The sequence below is a fragment of the Manacus vitellinus genome, unplaced genomic scaffold (genome assembly GCF_001715985.3).
Source record: "Manacus vitellinus isolate BGI_N305 unplaced genomic scaffold, ASM171598v3 scaffold_7_pilon, whole genome shotgun sequence".
NCBI classification, from domain to species: domain Eukaryota; kingdom Metazoa; phylum Chordata; class Aves; order Passeriformes; family Pipridae; genus Manacus; species Manacus vitellinus.
This window is the reverse complement of record NW_021940813.1, coordinates 10404442-10421148: the sequence shown is the minus strand read 5'-3', so window position 1 is coordinate 10421148 and position 16707 is coordinate 10404442.

Genomic DNA, 16707 nt, shown 5'->3' with positions numbered 1-16707 from the left:
TGTTTCTGTCTTGGCCACTGTGCAAAATGCAGCCAGTACCATCAGCCAAAAAATACAGGTATTAGGGTACTGATAAGTAAATCAAACTTTGGTTTTCTTTTCCTGTCCTTACACTTAACGAACAAAGGAGTTTGTTACAAGACACGTCCTAAGAGGACTGCTGACGCATATTGCTCTCAGTTTCAAGACTTCTAAAAGACATTCAGCTATTGTGTTAGGCTGAGTTTTGAACAAAGGCCAGGATTTGTCATCTTTTACAGAAGTCTGTGAGAGCTGGTTGGCTTTTGAAGGCCAGGAAGCAACCAGAACTGCTTCAGGGAAGGGGGCCTGACACACAGAGATGGGACATCATCTGGCTTGGCTATTGGGTTGCTGCTATCAACAAGACCCAGCCAAGGGTCCCCAGGTCTACCAGAGAGGTGGAGATCTGTCCCATCTTTGTCCCACCTCTGGAGGGTCAAATCACCATGTCCCACTCCTTGTCTGCACCTACACAGTGACAGAGCCCTGAAGTGGATATCCTCAGCAGCCAGTCCACCAGGAGCACGTCTATCACTCTCCAGTGAATCAGAGATGAGTGCAGGGATGTACAGAATGTTATGCTGTTCTTGGACAGCGAGAAGACCTGCTGTAGGAAATGGCACAATCTCAAGTGGTGGTTTAAAACCAGCTCAATACACCTGAAGAGAAAGCAGACAGTACATCAGTAAACCCACACTGGACATAACAAGTGCTCAGGAAAATTTGATACTCCATATGTGAGGAGAGGAGAAGCCTTCCCCTAATCCAGCAAAACCCCTGTGATTTTCATGCCATACTAACTCAATCAATAGTTTGTTCTTCAATCCATCTCAACCGTCATTAATGTTACACCAATTACGAGGAAAATCCCTTGCTTGTATGAAAACTTATGTTTATATTTACAATAGTTTCCACTTTAAGACTGCACTGCAAACCAAAGCACAATGAGTTTAACAATTACAAGTTTGTTTCTTGCAGCAATTGAATGATCCGTTCCTGTTCCAGTCTCTCATGCTGAGGACAAACTGGGAAGTGTTTTAGGCAGGTGAGACCACAAACTCTCAGACTGGATTACTCTTTTCTCTGCCCTAATCAATGGGAATGTCAGGGCCAAGGGCTATTGCAGCACAGAAGGGACAGCAAACTAAATTCTAATATTTCCCTTTTTTCCCCCCAAGAAGTTTCTTTCTGATACATACTTTCACACGCATGTTTTATAAAAATGTAAAGGTAAAAGACATTGTAATATCATGACAGGGAATGACCACATTCCCTGTGGTCATCTGTGAAAATTCAATTTTTGTATAAATATATGCTGCATTTTCTAGTTTCTTTCCTGATCCTGCTGAAGTCAGTATCTAGTGCTTGCCATCTCATGTATGCATCAGTTTTTCATTTGCAGATCCTTTTACAGTGAAGGCAATGCTTATAGTGTTCTTATCCCTTCCAATAGAGCACACTGCAGCAGTAAGAATACTTCAGGCAAAATAGGATTATCATAGCCTACATCCACAGCACAGGGCATGTAAGGTCAAAAGTTTTCCTTGATTATGGATATCCCAGTTGAGATACCACCCACCTCATTTTTTGAGACTACTTAGCATTCTCTCTGCTATTTCGCTGACAGCAAAAATTTTATGCACTGTAGTTATGCCCATAAGCACTCTGTATTTTCTAAAATCAGATCCCAAGAACATGTAGTTTAACAAAAAATTAATGGTAAGCTTGAGTTGATGAGAATGTGGTTAGTGGGTGTACTGACATTATAAGAGAACTCAGAAGCACCAGCAGAGAGATTGCTAAGATTTCCTCAAGGCTGCTCACCTCTCCGCAGAAGGAAACCACTCCTCCCCTCCTCCTCTAGTCCCCTGTATCATTCACACTACCCAGATCTCAAAAAAGATACACTTTGGTGCCAGGACCACCCTTCCAACTAACCATTCCTTGATACAATTCACAAGTAAGCACAGTTTACCTACAGAGTGCTGCGGTGATGCCTTGCCGTGCATTGCTGAAGTTGGATTTACATTATTTCCAGTTCACACCACTGGACGGGGAGGTCTCCCTCCAGTAACAGACACAGTGACAGGATAAGGCCTATAGTGCGTATTGTGGACCCTGCTCTAGTGCCTAAATGATTCTTCCAAGTAGGAGTACAGAGCTTTTTCCCACCAGCTGACAAAGGATGATAAACTGGGAATAAGAGCAGCTCCTTCCAACTCCTCTGCACACAGCCCAGCAAAGCCGTGCCCAAGTATGTTTGTGGGACAGAAGTGCTTTCCTTCCTACCACAGAAAAGCAGGCAGGACCTTTAAACTTCATGGAGGATCAGCGAAGAAAAAGGGAAGAGGCTGAAGTATAATCCACTCCATGAAATGAAAAGTATTCAGGATGAGAGATGTGGGACACAAAACAACCACTGTCCATGGCTGTGTGCTGTCTGGGGAAAAGAACCAATGGGAATTTGTTATATTACCCCATGACTTATCTGAGCCCAGGGAAATACAGAGACCCTTCTGACATGGAGTTCATTACCAATGAAAATGAATAACTCCTGCTGTGTCCACAGCACACCCCGGACAGACACAACTCAACTCCGGACATGAGGAAAGCAGACTTCAGGCTGCTCAGGGAATTAATAAGTAAGGTCTCCTGAGAAAATGTTTTTGTAGGTGCTGGGGTCCATCAGTGCTGATCACTTTTCAATGCTGTCATTGGTCACAGCCAGCACAGTTTCATGAGAGGAAAGTCCTGCTTATCAAACCTGACTTCCTTTCATGACAAGGTAAACCACCTTCTTGCTCAAGGGAAGTCAGCCGATATAATCTTTTTGGATTTCAGTACAGGATCCTTCTGGACAAAATGTCCAGGATACAGCTGGATAAACATATCATGTGGTAGGTGAACAACTGGCTCACAGGTCAAGCACAGAGGGTAAAAGTGAATGGGGTAACATCAGACTGGTGACCTGTCACTAATGGGGTTCCACAGGGCTCCATCTTGGGCCCTGTGCTCTTCAAAATCTTCATAAAGGACTTGGAGGCAGGGCTGGAAGGGATCCTAAGCAAGTTTGCAGATGACTCAAACCGGGAGGAGCTGCTGACTCCCTCAAAGGCAGGGAAGCCCTGCAGAAAGACCTCGATAAATTAGAGGGCTGGGCAATCACCAACCATATGAAGTTTAACAAGGGAAAGTCCCAGATTCTGCACCTGAGATGGGGCAACTCCTGATGTACATACAGACTGGGGAATGAGATGATGGAAAGCAGTGCTGTGGAAAGGGATCTGGGAATCCTGGTGATAGCAAGTTGAGTATGAGTCAGCAGTGCTCCGGCAGCCAGGAGGGCCAACCATGTCCTGGGGAACATCAGGCAAAGCATCACCAGCCAGTCGAGGGAGGGGATTGTCCCACTCTGCTCTGCACTGGTGAGGCCTCACCTTGGATATTGTGTGCAGTTTTGGGCATCACAATATAAGACAGATATTAAGCTGTTAGAGAGTGTCCAAAGGAGGGTAAAGGTTGTGAAGGGCCTTGAGGGGAAGATGATCGAGGAGCAACTGAGGCCACTTGGTCTGTTCTGCCTGGAGAAAAGGAGACTGAGGGGAGACCTCATTGCAGTCTACAACATTGTTGTGAGGGGAAGAGGAGGGGCAGGCACTGATCTCTTCTCTGTGGTGACCAGTGACAGAACCCAAGAAATGGCATGAAGTTGTGTCAGAGGAGGTTTAGGTTGGATATTAGAAAAAGGTTCTTCACCCAGAGGGTGGCTGGGCAGTGGAACAGGCTCCCCAGGGAAGTGGTCACAGCACCAAGCCTGACAGAGTTCAAGAAGTTTTTGGATGATACTCTAATGCACATGGTGTGACTCTTGGGGAGGATCCTGTGCAGGGCTAGGGGTTGGACTGGATGATCCTTGTGGGTCCCTTCCAACTCAGAGTATTCTGTGATTTTGTGAACTCTGCCTCTCCATGGCCTGTATATGAATGAATTACAAGAAAAGAACAAGACTGCTCAGTCTTGTTCACTGCTCACAGGTACTAAAACCTCTCTGCCTGGCTTGGAAAAGGAGATGCAGTGCAGCACTCCTCTGTGCCTGCCCCACCTCCCCTCACTCCTCTCTGGGAAAAACCTTGCCAGTGAGGCATCCAGCATTCCCAGAAGTCCAGAGGAAACACCAGCCAAAAGCATCTAGATGCCAGTTACAACCTGCTGCCTGATGTTTTTGTCATGACTCCTCTGCTCTGGGAGGGCTTAGCCTTCCCACACAGCAGAAACTGGTTGATGAGGAAGGAGGATATAAAGTGGTAAATGAGTGGACAAAATGGGCCACATCAACTGCTCAAATCTGTAGCTTCCATATGCTAACACAAGGAAAGAAAAAAAAAGAGAAAGCTATCTAGGCAGTATCAGCTTGTAATCTTGATGACAGAGCACTACATTGGATGCTGCACACAATTCCTCCCAAGAAGAGAAATAAAGGTTACAGGAGTAGCAATTCCCTGCTGCCAGACTGCAGAAAAACCTCAAAGTGTATTTCATTATTCATGCAAGGATTTTAAAGACAGTGCCTATAGGCTCTGGCACAGCTAGTATATGCACACACACACAAGCACATGCGGCAGACTCAGCCCTTCTGTGCTGTGGTATCAAAACAATGTCTGCATAAGCCTAGAAACCCCTTGGATCGTGTCCCACAGGGGACACTCAGACAAACCATAAAAGTGTGTCTGAACATATTCCTGGCTTTCCACAATTTCTGTGCCGCTCAGCATTCTTCTTGAGTCTACCCCAGATCTGCAAGTCCATACATACATTCTCTGGAGGCATGCAAAACACTCTCTGAGAAAGCATTAAGACACATGATTTTAATGTTCTGAAATTATTACAGCTTAAAATGTTGGAGTAAAAAAATTGAAAAGGAGCCCCTGTCTGGATAGCCTGTCAGCCATGCAAAGGTCCCAGCAATGGAAAGGAGGTCTCCAATGCAAAATGAAACTCAGTCCTCACTTCATCTTTAACTTCATCCAAAACCTTCACTGCTTGTTGGTCAGTAAAGTTTCAAAAAGCCACTCTGTGAGCCACAGTGGCTGTTTCAGATGCAGATACACGTGTGTGGGAGAACACGTTGCAGCACAGGAGGCTCCAATCATACTGAAAACTAGTAACAAGTGAAGAAAATACATGGTTACTGTGCACTGCAACCTTTTTGGTCAGTCTAGAGAGATCGCATGAATGATAGATAACTTGCAACCACTGCCTGTGACTCCGATCAATACCAAGAGCCCAGCCAGAGAACAGATAACAGATAATGCTTTGGAGGTGTCCTGGGGCAGGTCTCTCCATTTTCTATTCAGCAAGGCTCAACCCAGAGCTCTTCCAGCACTGTTGTCATGCTTTCTCCCTCAGCACAGATGAACCTGCTACTCCCCTGATCGGTCCATACTAGTGTTCTTTACCAAAATACAGACTAACACACCACCACCACCCCCCACTTAACTACTGTCAGTGGGAAGAACTGCAAGGATAGGCAGTTGCTTTAGGACAAAGAAGAAGAAAGAGGTGTGGGAACTATCAGCTATTTAAAAATTAACTACCTATCTCTCAGGCTGGAAGAATCAGGAGATGAGGCACTTGCCATAACAGCATAAGAACAGACCCAGAAAGAAAAGTTGAGTTTCATGCCAAGCCCTTTGTGACTGATCCTTTGCTATAGATGATCCCACAGGATCCCTGCCATTTCCTATAATGCCTTGGGGCATTCCTGTACTCTGCTTTGCAATGGGAAGTGGCAGCTGCTCCTCCCCAGGACAGCCTGGTGTTGAATCCTCTTAGATGAAGCTTCACGTTCTTACAATCAGGCACTGTGTCAAAACAATGTCTTTTGGCTTATTTTGTTGTTTTATTTATAAAATATAAACACCTCATGGGCAAGACAGGCAGGCAAAACACAAATCTACATCCTTTCTCCATTTATTAAGAATAATAAAAAGCAAATAAATGTTTTGCTGGGAAAAGTAAATGTTCCAGCAGTCAAATATGATCTTATTCTGGTACTGTGTTTGTATGCTAGTTAAGTTTCACAATCCAGTCACAACCCACATGCTGTATCTGTATTTCTCTCTTCTTCCATATTTATGCATAACATATTTAAGATAGGGACAACGTGGTCAGAGGAGAAAGCAGAAACTGCTCTTGTAAACACATCAGTAGTCATGGAATTTCCGAACCTAAAGAGAGAGTTCATCATTTCAACACTGCAAAACAGCACATTCCCCAGTGGCAATATATTTCTAGCATCATTAAAATACTACATGTTCTTTCCACAGTTATTTTCTTCTGCATCTGTACACCTTCTTTTCTGTAGCCATTTCAATTTGAATGGAAAGATAGTCAGGAGCCAGCTGTACATTGAGAGGGAAACAATCCTTGAAAACCTTCTGTCACTTTCTGATCTTACTACTGCAATTTTAGGAAAGGAGGTGGCCTGTTTGTTTGCTTTATAACATTCAGGAAAAGACTACAACTATGAGCTACAGCCTGCTAGATTTTCTACAGCATCCCAGGACCAGAAGGAAATTAATACTACAAAGAAATACATATAATATCTTTTTCATTATAGATGGGAAGTATGCTGAGGAATATTAGCTGGTCAGTAATCAATAACCTGAAGAACAGATTGACTAAGACATTTATTTGAAATTTTCACAGAACTGCCAGGACTTGTTAGAGAGCACTGCAATGGAGAGTTTTATCAAGTCCGGTGTTAGAGGAACATGCCCCCCCATGTTTGTAATGTATGACCAGAAAGCCTATTCAAGTTGCTGTAATATCTCATGCTGTTATAAACTGTACTCTAGGTATCTGATAATCACATTGTTTCAAAAGTGGTTACCAGGATTTAACTGTACAGCTAGAGAGGGAAAAATTCTGTTGTGCGTCTTCAGAGAACAGTTACAACAACCTGATGCAAATACGTGTGCATGAGGAGCAAACAAGAGGAGCTCGAAGCTTTAGCCCAGTCCCAGAGATTTGACATCACTGGCATAAGTAAAACTTGGTGGGATGAGTCCTGTCAGTCACAGGATTGACAGACCACTCTGTTGGACGGTCACAGGTTGTTCAGGATGGATAGGCAGGGTAGAAGAGGTGGAGGGGTGGCACTGCATGTAATGGAAGGGTTAGAATGTACAGAGTTCACAGCTGGCAAAGGCACAGTTGAGAGCCTCTGGTTAGGAATCAAGGGGCAAACAAATAATGTGGATGTCATCATGGGAGTCTGCTATAGACCTCTCAGCCAGGACGCTGACGCTGACCAATTATTCTTTGAGGAGCTAAGGGACACTTGCAAATTAACTGCCCTTGTCTTCATGGGGGACTTCAACTCGCCAGAAATTAACTGGGAGCATCACACAGTTGGTACAACCCAGGCCAGAAAATTCCTAAAAAACCTGAATGAACTTAATGAAACAAGTCCTAAAAGACTGAGGGGAAACCTCATCACAGTTTACAACTTCCTCGTGAGGGGAAGAGGAGAGGCAGGCACTGATCTCTTCTCTGTAGTGACCAGTGACAGGACCCAATGGAATGGCATGAATTTTGTGTCAGGGGAGGTTTAGACTGGATATTAGAAAAAGGTTCTTCACCCAGAGTATGGTTGGGTATTGAAACAGGCTCACCAGGGTCACAGCACCAAGCCTGACAGAGTTCAAGAAGCATTTGGATTATACTCTCAGGCACATGGTGTGACTCTTGGGAATGGTCCTATGCAGGAGGTGGACTGAGTGATCCTTGTGGGTCCCTTCCAACTCAGCATATTCTGTGATTCTATGATTCTTTCCTTCCCCCTAGAAAACCACCTTCTGTAACGTTCTTTTTCCTTATCATTTTCCAGTGAAAGAGAGCCCTAAAGCCTCTTTTATTTGTTCCAATAATCGCAGAAACGTTCTTTGCTTGATCTAAGGGCTGCCTTTCTTTGTGAACTGTTCTAATTGAACATCCCACTAAACTAGTCCATCAATCCTTCTTGAAGTACATACTCCCTGTACACACAATTTCATCACAGCTATGCAGAGTCTACAGCCTCAGCCCAGCAGCTGAGGGACTCTGGCTGACTTTCTCACCAGAGGCATGTGTTGGTAACATCACTAAATTGTTCACACCATTCATAATATACAAGGTATTAAGTGGTTCTCAGCATAATTTTTCAGTGCAATTTCTTACAGTAACAGCCTGTCTCTTGAAAATAACTATTTACTTTCTGGATAGGAAACAAAACTGCTTGAATCATAAGGAAAAAGAATTTTACTACACCTAAGAAAATTATATTTGTTTAAATAAGTAACACCAAGTGTGTGAGTTCCTTTGCATGTATACAAGTCTAATATACACACACAGTTTGAAGCTTTAGAAAGTTGAAGAAAATAATGTCATTGCTCCAGAAACTGCAGTAAAGTCCTAAAAAGTACAGAATTTGACTGGGGTTTTTTCTCTCCTGTTTTCAGTCACAGGTGCTATAATACTGATTTTGTCCCTACTTCCAGTTGCTATAGATGGTGGGTGACTAAGATTTAATTCAAAACTATTTCTGCTAGCATGTGTTGAAACAATCTTTAAAGGTAAACTGAGTGCACTCATTTAAGTCTCAGACATCAAAGAAACTAAGATTGAACCCTTAAGCATATTGCTTTTCAAAAACTAATTTTAAAGCCAGTCTCAAATTTTCGATCATTCTGAGCTGGAGGTAACTCAAATCATTCTCCCTTCATCTAACCTTCAGCCTTGCTCACTGTTCTTCCTATGTGCTGAATGAGAAAGGAGATCAGCCGATCAATTCTTAAAGTCTGTTGTAAAATGGTTGCATGTATTTTGTAAGATTCATATTTGCTATGGAGGGTGATCAGTACAGATATTATCGTGTAGGGAGGACATAACAGAGAGATTAATTTTTGGAAGTAATTCAACCTGATGGGTAAGGTTTTTATGCAGATACTGTCAGTATATCAAACCATATCCTGCCAAGTAAGATAGACAAGGTAGTTTGCACACATGAGCAATACTCAGTCCTGACTTGGCTGAAGAAGTGAAGACACTACATCCAAAAAATGCTGTAATTCCTGCCTCCAGTCCCACCTTTCTCCAAAGAGATAAGCAAAGTACAGATCAAAGACTGTCTCAGGTCTGAACAGGGTTTTGACCCCTTCCAGCAAAATTGTTGACAGTTTCACTTCGCAAAGATCTCTCTTCAAAATGTGCTCTTCTGCACCGATATAGTCCAGTTCCTGCGCCGCCTATAAACAAGGCAAGTTTGAAAATCTTTTTAAATTTAGAAATCCCACAATAAAAATGTCACTGTAACCTATTTTTAAGACCTTTTCTTTTTTAATTTAGGATTCTTAGTGCCTTTGCACTGCCATGCATTTCATGCTGTCCCAACAAATAGGTAGTTAAAACGAAGGCAAAGTGTTTAAAAAGAAAAAAAGGGATGTGTGAAAACCACACAACAAAGTAACTACAAATGGGGCACTGCTGTAGAATTCTGTTTTTGAGACACGAGAGCAAGGGAATAAATCAAATAACTCAGACTGTCCAAGGCAATATGACGGAGTGTGGAATTTTTGGCACGTAACAGTCTCATGATGAATGAAAACACAAATAAAAATCAATGGCTGAGTTGTTCAAAGAACAAATTTTCCCTAGCAGTAAAAAGACTTGAATACTGGCTGCCAGCCTAATTTCATTAGGAAATGCATTCCAATTAATGGAAGCTCTGCAAACAAGAGATAATTACTAAGGCAAGACAGAGGAAAGGCCTTACAGCCTTTCAGATTCTCTTTTTTGTTTGCAGCTTGCCCTTCTCTCCATCCAATTCATTTAAGATGCGGTTTATTGGAATTCTGTAAGTGTATTTTCCAACTGCCCCACCATTCCTGCTGCACAGGACTCTCCTTGCCTGTTCCTGTCATTGGCCTCATCCCCCATACACACTATGTACTGTGAGGTTTCCCATGATGGGGAGAGATGTATTTGTTCTCACATCCCCCTGTCTGAATGCCAGTAGTGCCATTATTTCTGTGCTACTTGCTTCATATTCATTTTGATGCTATGTTTCCCGTGCCAAATTAAATACTGGCACAGACAGGTGCCTGAAATCAAAGTTGTGCCTGCTTATGCTCTAGTGAATTTAGTTTTTTATTTCCATGATTTCATTTCCCAGGAAAACAGCAATTATGTAACCTTGGTAGAAACAGATGCCAACAATATTAAGCTCACAACTGCACTCCTTTCACCCCAAGGGCTTCTTTCAATGGGAGGATGCAAAGTTTCTTAAAACCAAACAAGCAACCCAGACCTTTTGTTTTAACAGGCATGTTTCCTTATTTTATCTGCACGTAGGCAGACGAGGTATTTTGCCTCCCTCACATTGTCCCCTTGAATGCTGTGCACTTACAAAGTGTCTTCGCCACATCTCTCTCACAATCAATACTGGCCTTGACCCAGGGGATATTGGACAGCCCATCATGGAGGTGTGCAAAGTAGTGCCTTCTGCAGAGCCCATCAGCGAGATGTCATCCCTGAAGTCCCTCCGCTGCACACCAGAAGCTGCTGCTGCCAGGGACAAGGATGCCTTGCAGGAGCTGCATCCCACTTGGGTTTTTTCACCCTGCAGCTCTGTGGAAAAAGTTCAGCTACACCCAACTATACAGCAAATAAATCCCCAGTGACTGCAACTCCATTCTCTTGCTCCCTCTTTGACGTTCAACACAAGAGAAGTGTCCACAGTCCCAGTGACTGCGGTTCCAGCTCCCATGGGCCAGCAGGCGGGTCACCACTACCATGGCACTGGAGAGCTCAGCACTAACAGTCCTATCCAGGGAGGGTGCTGCCAGCACTACGTTCCCTGCTGTCTCCTGGGCTGCTGCTAGCTAGCTTGGGTATAGAAACATATGGGCCAAGTCTATACAAACCACATGAACAGCAACATAAGCATAGAGGCAACCCTAATGCTTCGGGAGACCTAAATCTCAGTGGGTCACCCACTTCACTGTCTGTTTACATTTAACCTACTTTTTTGAAAACTCAAGTGACTGTCTGCAGCCAGCACATGGCATTACATACTTACAATACTTTCACTAACAGGCAAAAAAGAAAGAGTAAGCAGAGAAAAAGCACTGGGTTTCATAGAATCATAGAATTGTTATGGTTGGAAAAGAACTTTAAGGTCAAGTCCAACTGTCAACTCAGCAGCACCACAATTTTCACCATTAAACCATGTCCTCAAGTGCCATATCCACATTACTTGAACACTTCCAAGGATGGTGACTCCACCACTTCCCTGGGCTGCATTTTGCAATGTTTTACAACCCTGTCCATGAAAAAGCTATTCCTAATATCTAATCTAAACCTCCCCTGATGCAACTTGAAGCCACTTCCTCTCATCCTGTCACCTGTTACCTGGGAGAAGACTCCAACCCCGACCTGGCTACAACCTCCTTTAAGGTAGTTGTAGAGAGTGAGGAGGTCCCCCCTCAGCCTCCTTTTCTGAAAGCGAAACAACCCCAGCTCCCTCAGCTGCTCCTCAGAGGACATGGGCTCCAGCCCCTTCACCAGCTTCACTGCCCTTCTCTGGACTCGCTCCAGCACTTGTGGCAAGGGATAAAGGTCTAATTCACCAGTGCTAATAACTTGAGTGACTGATGAAAAAAAAAATCAGACTATACCACAGACAGCAGTAGTACTATGTTAACTATTGTGATGCCACACAATGCCTGTTTCCAGAGGCTGATCAGCTCACTACATGCATTTTAGACATGGCTCTGCAGTTCTGAAGTGTTGGGTCAGACATGTAATGTATCTTTCTCTCCCACTGTGGCGATACGAGATTGTCATTTTAACGGTCTTCCCTGGCATGGCTGCCAAGTTGTTTGTCTGAGCTGCAGTGGTATTTTTGGAGACAAAGACTTGGCCGTGGTGCGGGACAGGTGGCCTGGCAGCAGTGGTAGGAAGCTATCAAACCGCGCAGCGTACATTTCAAAACACAAACCAGAGGGAGAGGAGATAAATCATTTACTGTATTTAACTTAGCATATTGCTACTTTTTGTGACTCATATAGCCTTGCGGAAGACTCCCCAGCCAGGTTAGGCCAACTTTGAAGGAAAGACGATGTAAAGTTTACAGACTGCCAGGCATTTGCGAAGTTCGTATGCACAAATGCTCAGAGGCAGCAGTTGAAACAACAAAATTAAAGATAGGAAGGAATCTGTATCAGCCCATCTCCCTTCACTCTCCCTAGGTTTCAAGGACCTCCCTATGCTTCATCGGTCGAAAATAAACCTCAACCATCCTCTGAAGACCAGCTCAAAGTGGCAATAGCCAGAAAAAAGCATCCGTACCTTGTGCTCCACCTGAAGGGTCTGTTTACAGCACTGGTGCTGGTTGTCTCAGGCCAAGCAAGCTCCCACCTCCTTCCAGTGGCAGGGCTGGACACCTGCCATCGTGTCACCAGGTCACTTGGCCAGAGTTTGTGTGCGTCCACATTGCAGTCAAGCTACAGGTGGCCCCAATCAGCAGGCCAGGCACACACAGGAACCACCACACACCTTCGGCAAGATCAGGAGTGTGGGAAAGCTGAGGCTCAGTGGAAAATGTCTCACACAGCACCTCTGAACATTTCTTGTACAGGCCCTGAGCACAGTTACCACAGACACTTGTGCATTCCACACCTTGTCATCCTCTTACTGAAGGTCTCCTCAGCAGCAGACAGCAAAAAGGTTTCTGACTGGACTAAAAATGGGGCCACGGCTGCCCCAGAAAAGGGATCCTTCTGTTTCTGGAATACTTACAGTCTCCAACTCAGCATGTCAATAGAGAGGTACTTGTGGTGTGCAGGGGGATGTCAGGCACATCTAGCTGGATCACGCAGGATGTGAGATTTGCAAACGCAGGCACAAGGCACATGGTTTTTGTTCCCACCTCAATTCAGGTAAAAAAATTCCAAAATAAGATCCTTCCTGGGAAGACTGCACTGCATAGCAATTCCTTTGAAGGTAGTTAGCTTTAATCCAGTTACCAAGAGCTACACTAATTTAGTGTTCTTCATTTTAGGCTGGATTCCTTGAAAAACAGGATTGTCAGAACACTGGCACTTTTGTCCCCATGCTTTTCAACGGGCAGGCTGCCCTCAGCTAAACTCAACAAAGATGCAGGCATCACCAGCCTACCGAAATCCAACAAGCTGGACAGATGCTGCCAGACAAGGGAGGCCCAATTTGGAGTCCCTCTACAAGAAAAAATAATCCCATTAAAACAAGCAGAATGTCAGATACTGGAGTGCTCAAGGGGTGGAAAGATTTTATTGCAGCTCAGCAGTGCGTGAAGCTTCAGGCAGACCTCACCGCTAGTTAGTCACAGGGTAATGCAAATACAAGACTCAACACTATGAAAACAATCTCATGCCGAACTGCCCCATCTCAGAGAACAATTTATGAAAAAATTAGGATGTCACACAATATTGCATACCCTACAGCACATGAAATTATCTTTACCAGACAAACTTATAGGAAAAGTCATCAGCTACACTTGGCTAGACATTTTCCCCACATCCTTCAATAATCTATATTGTATTCATAAATTTACTGACTGTGCTCTCTCTCCCTGACCCATCACAACCTGGCCCAGAATGGTCACCAGAATAACCTGCTATCATTTCCAGGGTCATCACAACAAGTGTGACCCTGTAATTTCTCATTCTTTTATTGCAAAGATACACTGTTCCCATGCCTAGTTCTCTCTGCCATCTGAGTCAGGAGAATGAATCATCAAAAATGCTATTGTCAAATGCTTTCTATGAATTATGTTCTGCACTGCAGCGGTTTGCTCTGCTCAGAATTCTCTAGTTTATTGGTAATTCTCCTTGCGATTGCTTTTTGAAACAACTGAAACAAAGTCTGGTTGTCCCCAAAAGGGGGCAGCCCATTTTAAGGCTTGTTTTTAATGGACATGAAATTGAAAGCACAAGCCAGCTTGTTACAGGCCAATGTCAAACAGTAACATCACCATAGGTGTCCAGAAAATGTTATAAGAATGGGAGATTATATATGGACATTATATAACTCAGCAACATCCAATTAATGGATACCAGTAAGCTCCAGGAGCACACATGTACCAACATACAACACCCACTGCTGTATTTCTCAGTCTAACTTTGTTTCAAGGGCATTTGCTATCATCGGGTACCTGATGTACAGAAGAGACGGAAGTGTTGCTGATCTTTGGTGTACAGCTTCATCCAATTAATATTCTTTAGCAACTACAGACAATTTAGAATTCTGTGTGGGTTTTAATCCCTCTGACCCTGACTGGGGTGGGAACTGAAGGTGCTGAATGACCTAACCCAAACAAATCTGTGCCTCCTACAAACCATGCATACATGGGATAGGCATCCCTGCTCATTATTTTGAAGTTGAATAAATAATATAAAAGACAAAAAGATTGTAAAAAATGCAGAATCTAAAAATTAAAACTAGATAGTTCCAGTCTAGAAATAAGCCATATGTTTGGAAAATGAGAGTTTATGAAATGAGAAATCCAGTGCAGCAGAAACCAAAGGACATCTGTCTATTAATTCTTCTTCAAACCTACTATTCCTTTCTAAAGATTTTAAACTTTTAAGTTTTTTTTTAAGGTTACATGCCTGCTACAGACAATTCATGCCATAAATAGAAAGTTATTCCAGTTATTTTGAATTTCATTGGGTTTCACCCAGTTAAGTAGTCATTGGATTGCTCTCCAAAAGCTTGTATTAGATCCTCCGTCATTTGCCACTGGCAGATCAAAGCTAGATGACTTTCTAGCAATACAGAGAGTCAGATGCAAGAATCCCTGGATCTCATTCATGCTCAAAGTCAGACTAGAGAAATACAGCTCCTTCCCTTCTCAGTGTCTATGGAAAGTCCTGATCACTACTTTTTCTTACATTTAACCAGCTCCTAAAAAAAGGTCTTAATGGAAATGGTATCCTAAGATAATTATTTCTTTAAACAATACCATCTTTAGCTTGTCAGGAAAGAATATGATTTCTTACCAAACTCCACCAATGTTAATTTCTTTATAAAGACACTGAAACAGAGAATTTATTTTGAGAAAATAATTATATCAGGCCTTAGGAATGTAAAAATTGGAAAAATTAAAAGTGATAACACTCTCAGTGTAATGACTGTAAGGAGACCAGAAAATGGCATAAAGTATATGTTTTCATGACAAAGACTGTAATGAGAAAAAGTGAAAAACTACTCTGTTCCAGAAGTCTACAGGATCTGATCTTCCATCAATTATCTATTCCAATCATGTAGAAGAGAGTTTCTGTCTACCGAGAGAATCCACTCTGACAGTTAATCCTGTTGTCTTGTAGTTCCCTCTGGAGACTTGGGGATACAAAGTCTTATGTCCCTGTGTAGCACTGCTCAGATATAGTTTAACAATTCCACTCATCAAATCCTTGCCATGCATGTATCTCCTTGAAGAACAGGGACAACAACAACCCCGTCTTATCCACGTATTGATTTCATTCCAAGCTGATGTAGCAGGAGCCCAACTTCCAGATCTGTCTTACTCTTCAGCAGCTACTTCTACTGCCTGCACAGCAGGAGGCTGAACCCACAGCTTTAACTCTTCCTCACACTATCAGCTGCTTAGTGAAATGTTCTAGCTCATGAACATTTGCAAATTAAACATCAAAATGGGATGTCTGTATTACCAAATAATCAGCTTACACCTCTTTTCCTGAAAATTACATACCTTGACTGATACAGAAATTAAAATGCCATAAAAAGGACACAATCTTTCCCACCTATCCAGTACTGTTGGACTATGAAATTCCCTTCACTGTTTAAAGTACCTAATTGCTAAAGGCCAATAAACTCTTCACCACATTTGGATTTTACTTGTAGACTGGTAAGAGCCATTTTTTTTTCTTGCAGAAGTACCCCTTTTGTGATCTCATCTTTTCTTTCACCTGTCTTTTTTCACATAGATATTTTGAGTGTGACAGTGGTTGTAATTTCTTTCCATTTTTTGTAGTTTCTTCTTTGAAATTAGCATTCCAGTTTGTAGAAATAAAAAACACCTCATATACTATTTTCAGCATGTCTATTTACTTATAGTTTGTGCATTTTATTCCTTCCCTACTAGGCATCTTCTTCATTTGGGCTTTCAATTACACAGAATTTCATCTCAGCAGAACTTTTTATTACATGGTGTTCAGATCAAACAGTAAGCCACAAGAGATCTTTATAGACAGAGTACACTGCATTTAATATATGTGGGATATGAAAGATTTTGTATATAAACAGCTTTTTAGCCCTAACTAATAAATTTCCAGAAATGAAGTCTTTTTACATAGTATTTCCTTAAAAATTATACGTATGTAATTTAATAACATAATAAACTTTAAATTTAAAGCCTTTTCAATGTAACTATTTAGCTTCTCATGTCTTATAAAGAAATTTGTCAGACAACATGATTCCAGAACACAGATTCCAGACTACAGTATTCCTTTGTGCAGAATACATCTTCATATACTCACAGAAACACCACTTAAAGAATTTAGGAGACATCAGGAAACATTTTCTACCCACAGGCAATTGCATTTAAAAGAAGCAAAATGTTTTACTGATTTTGATTCAGTTACT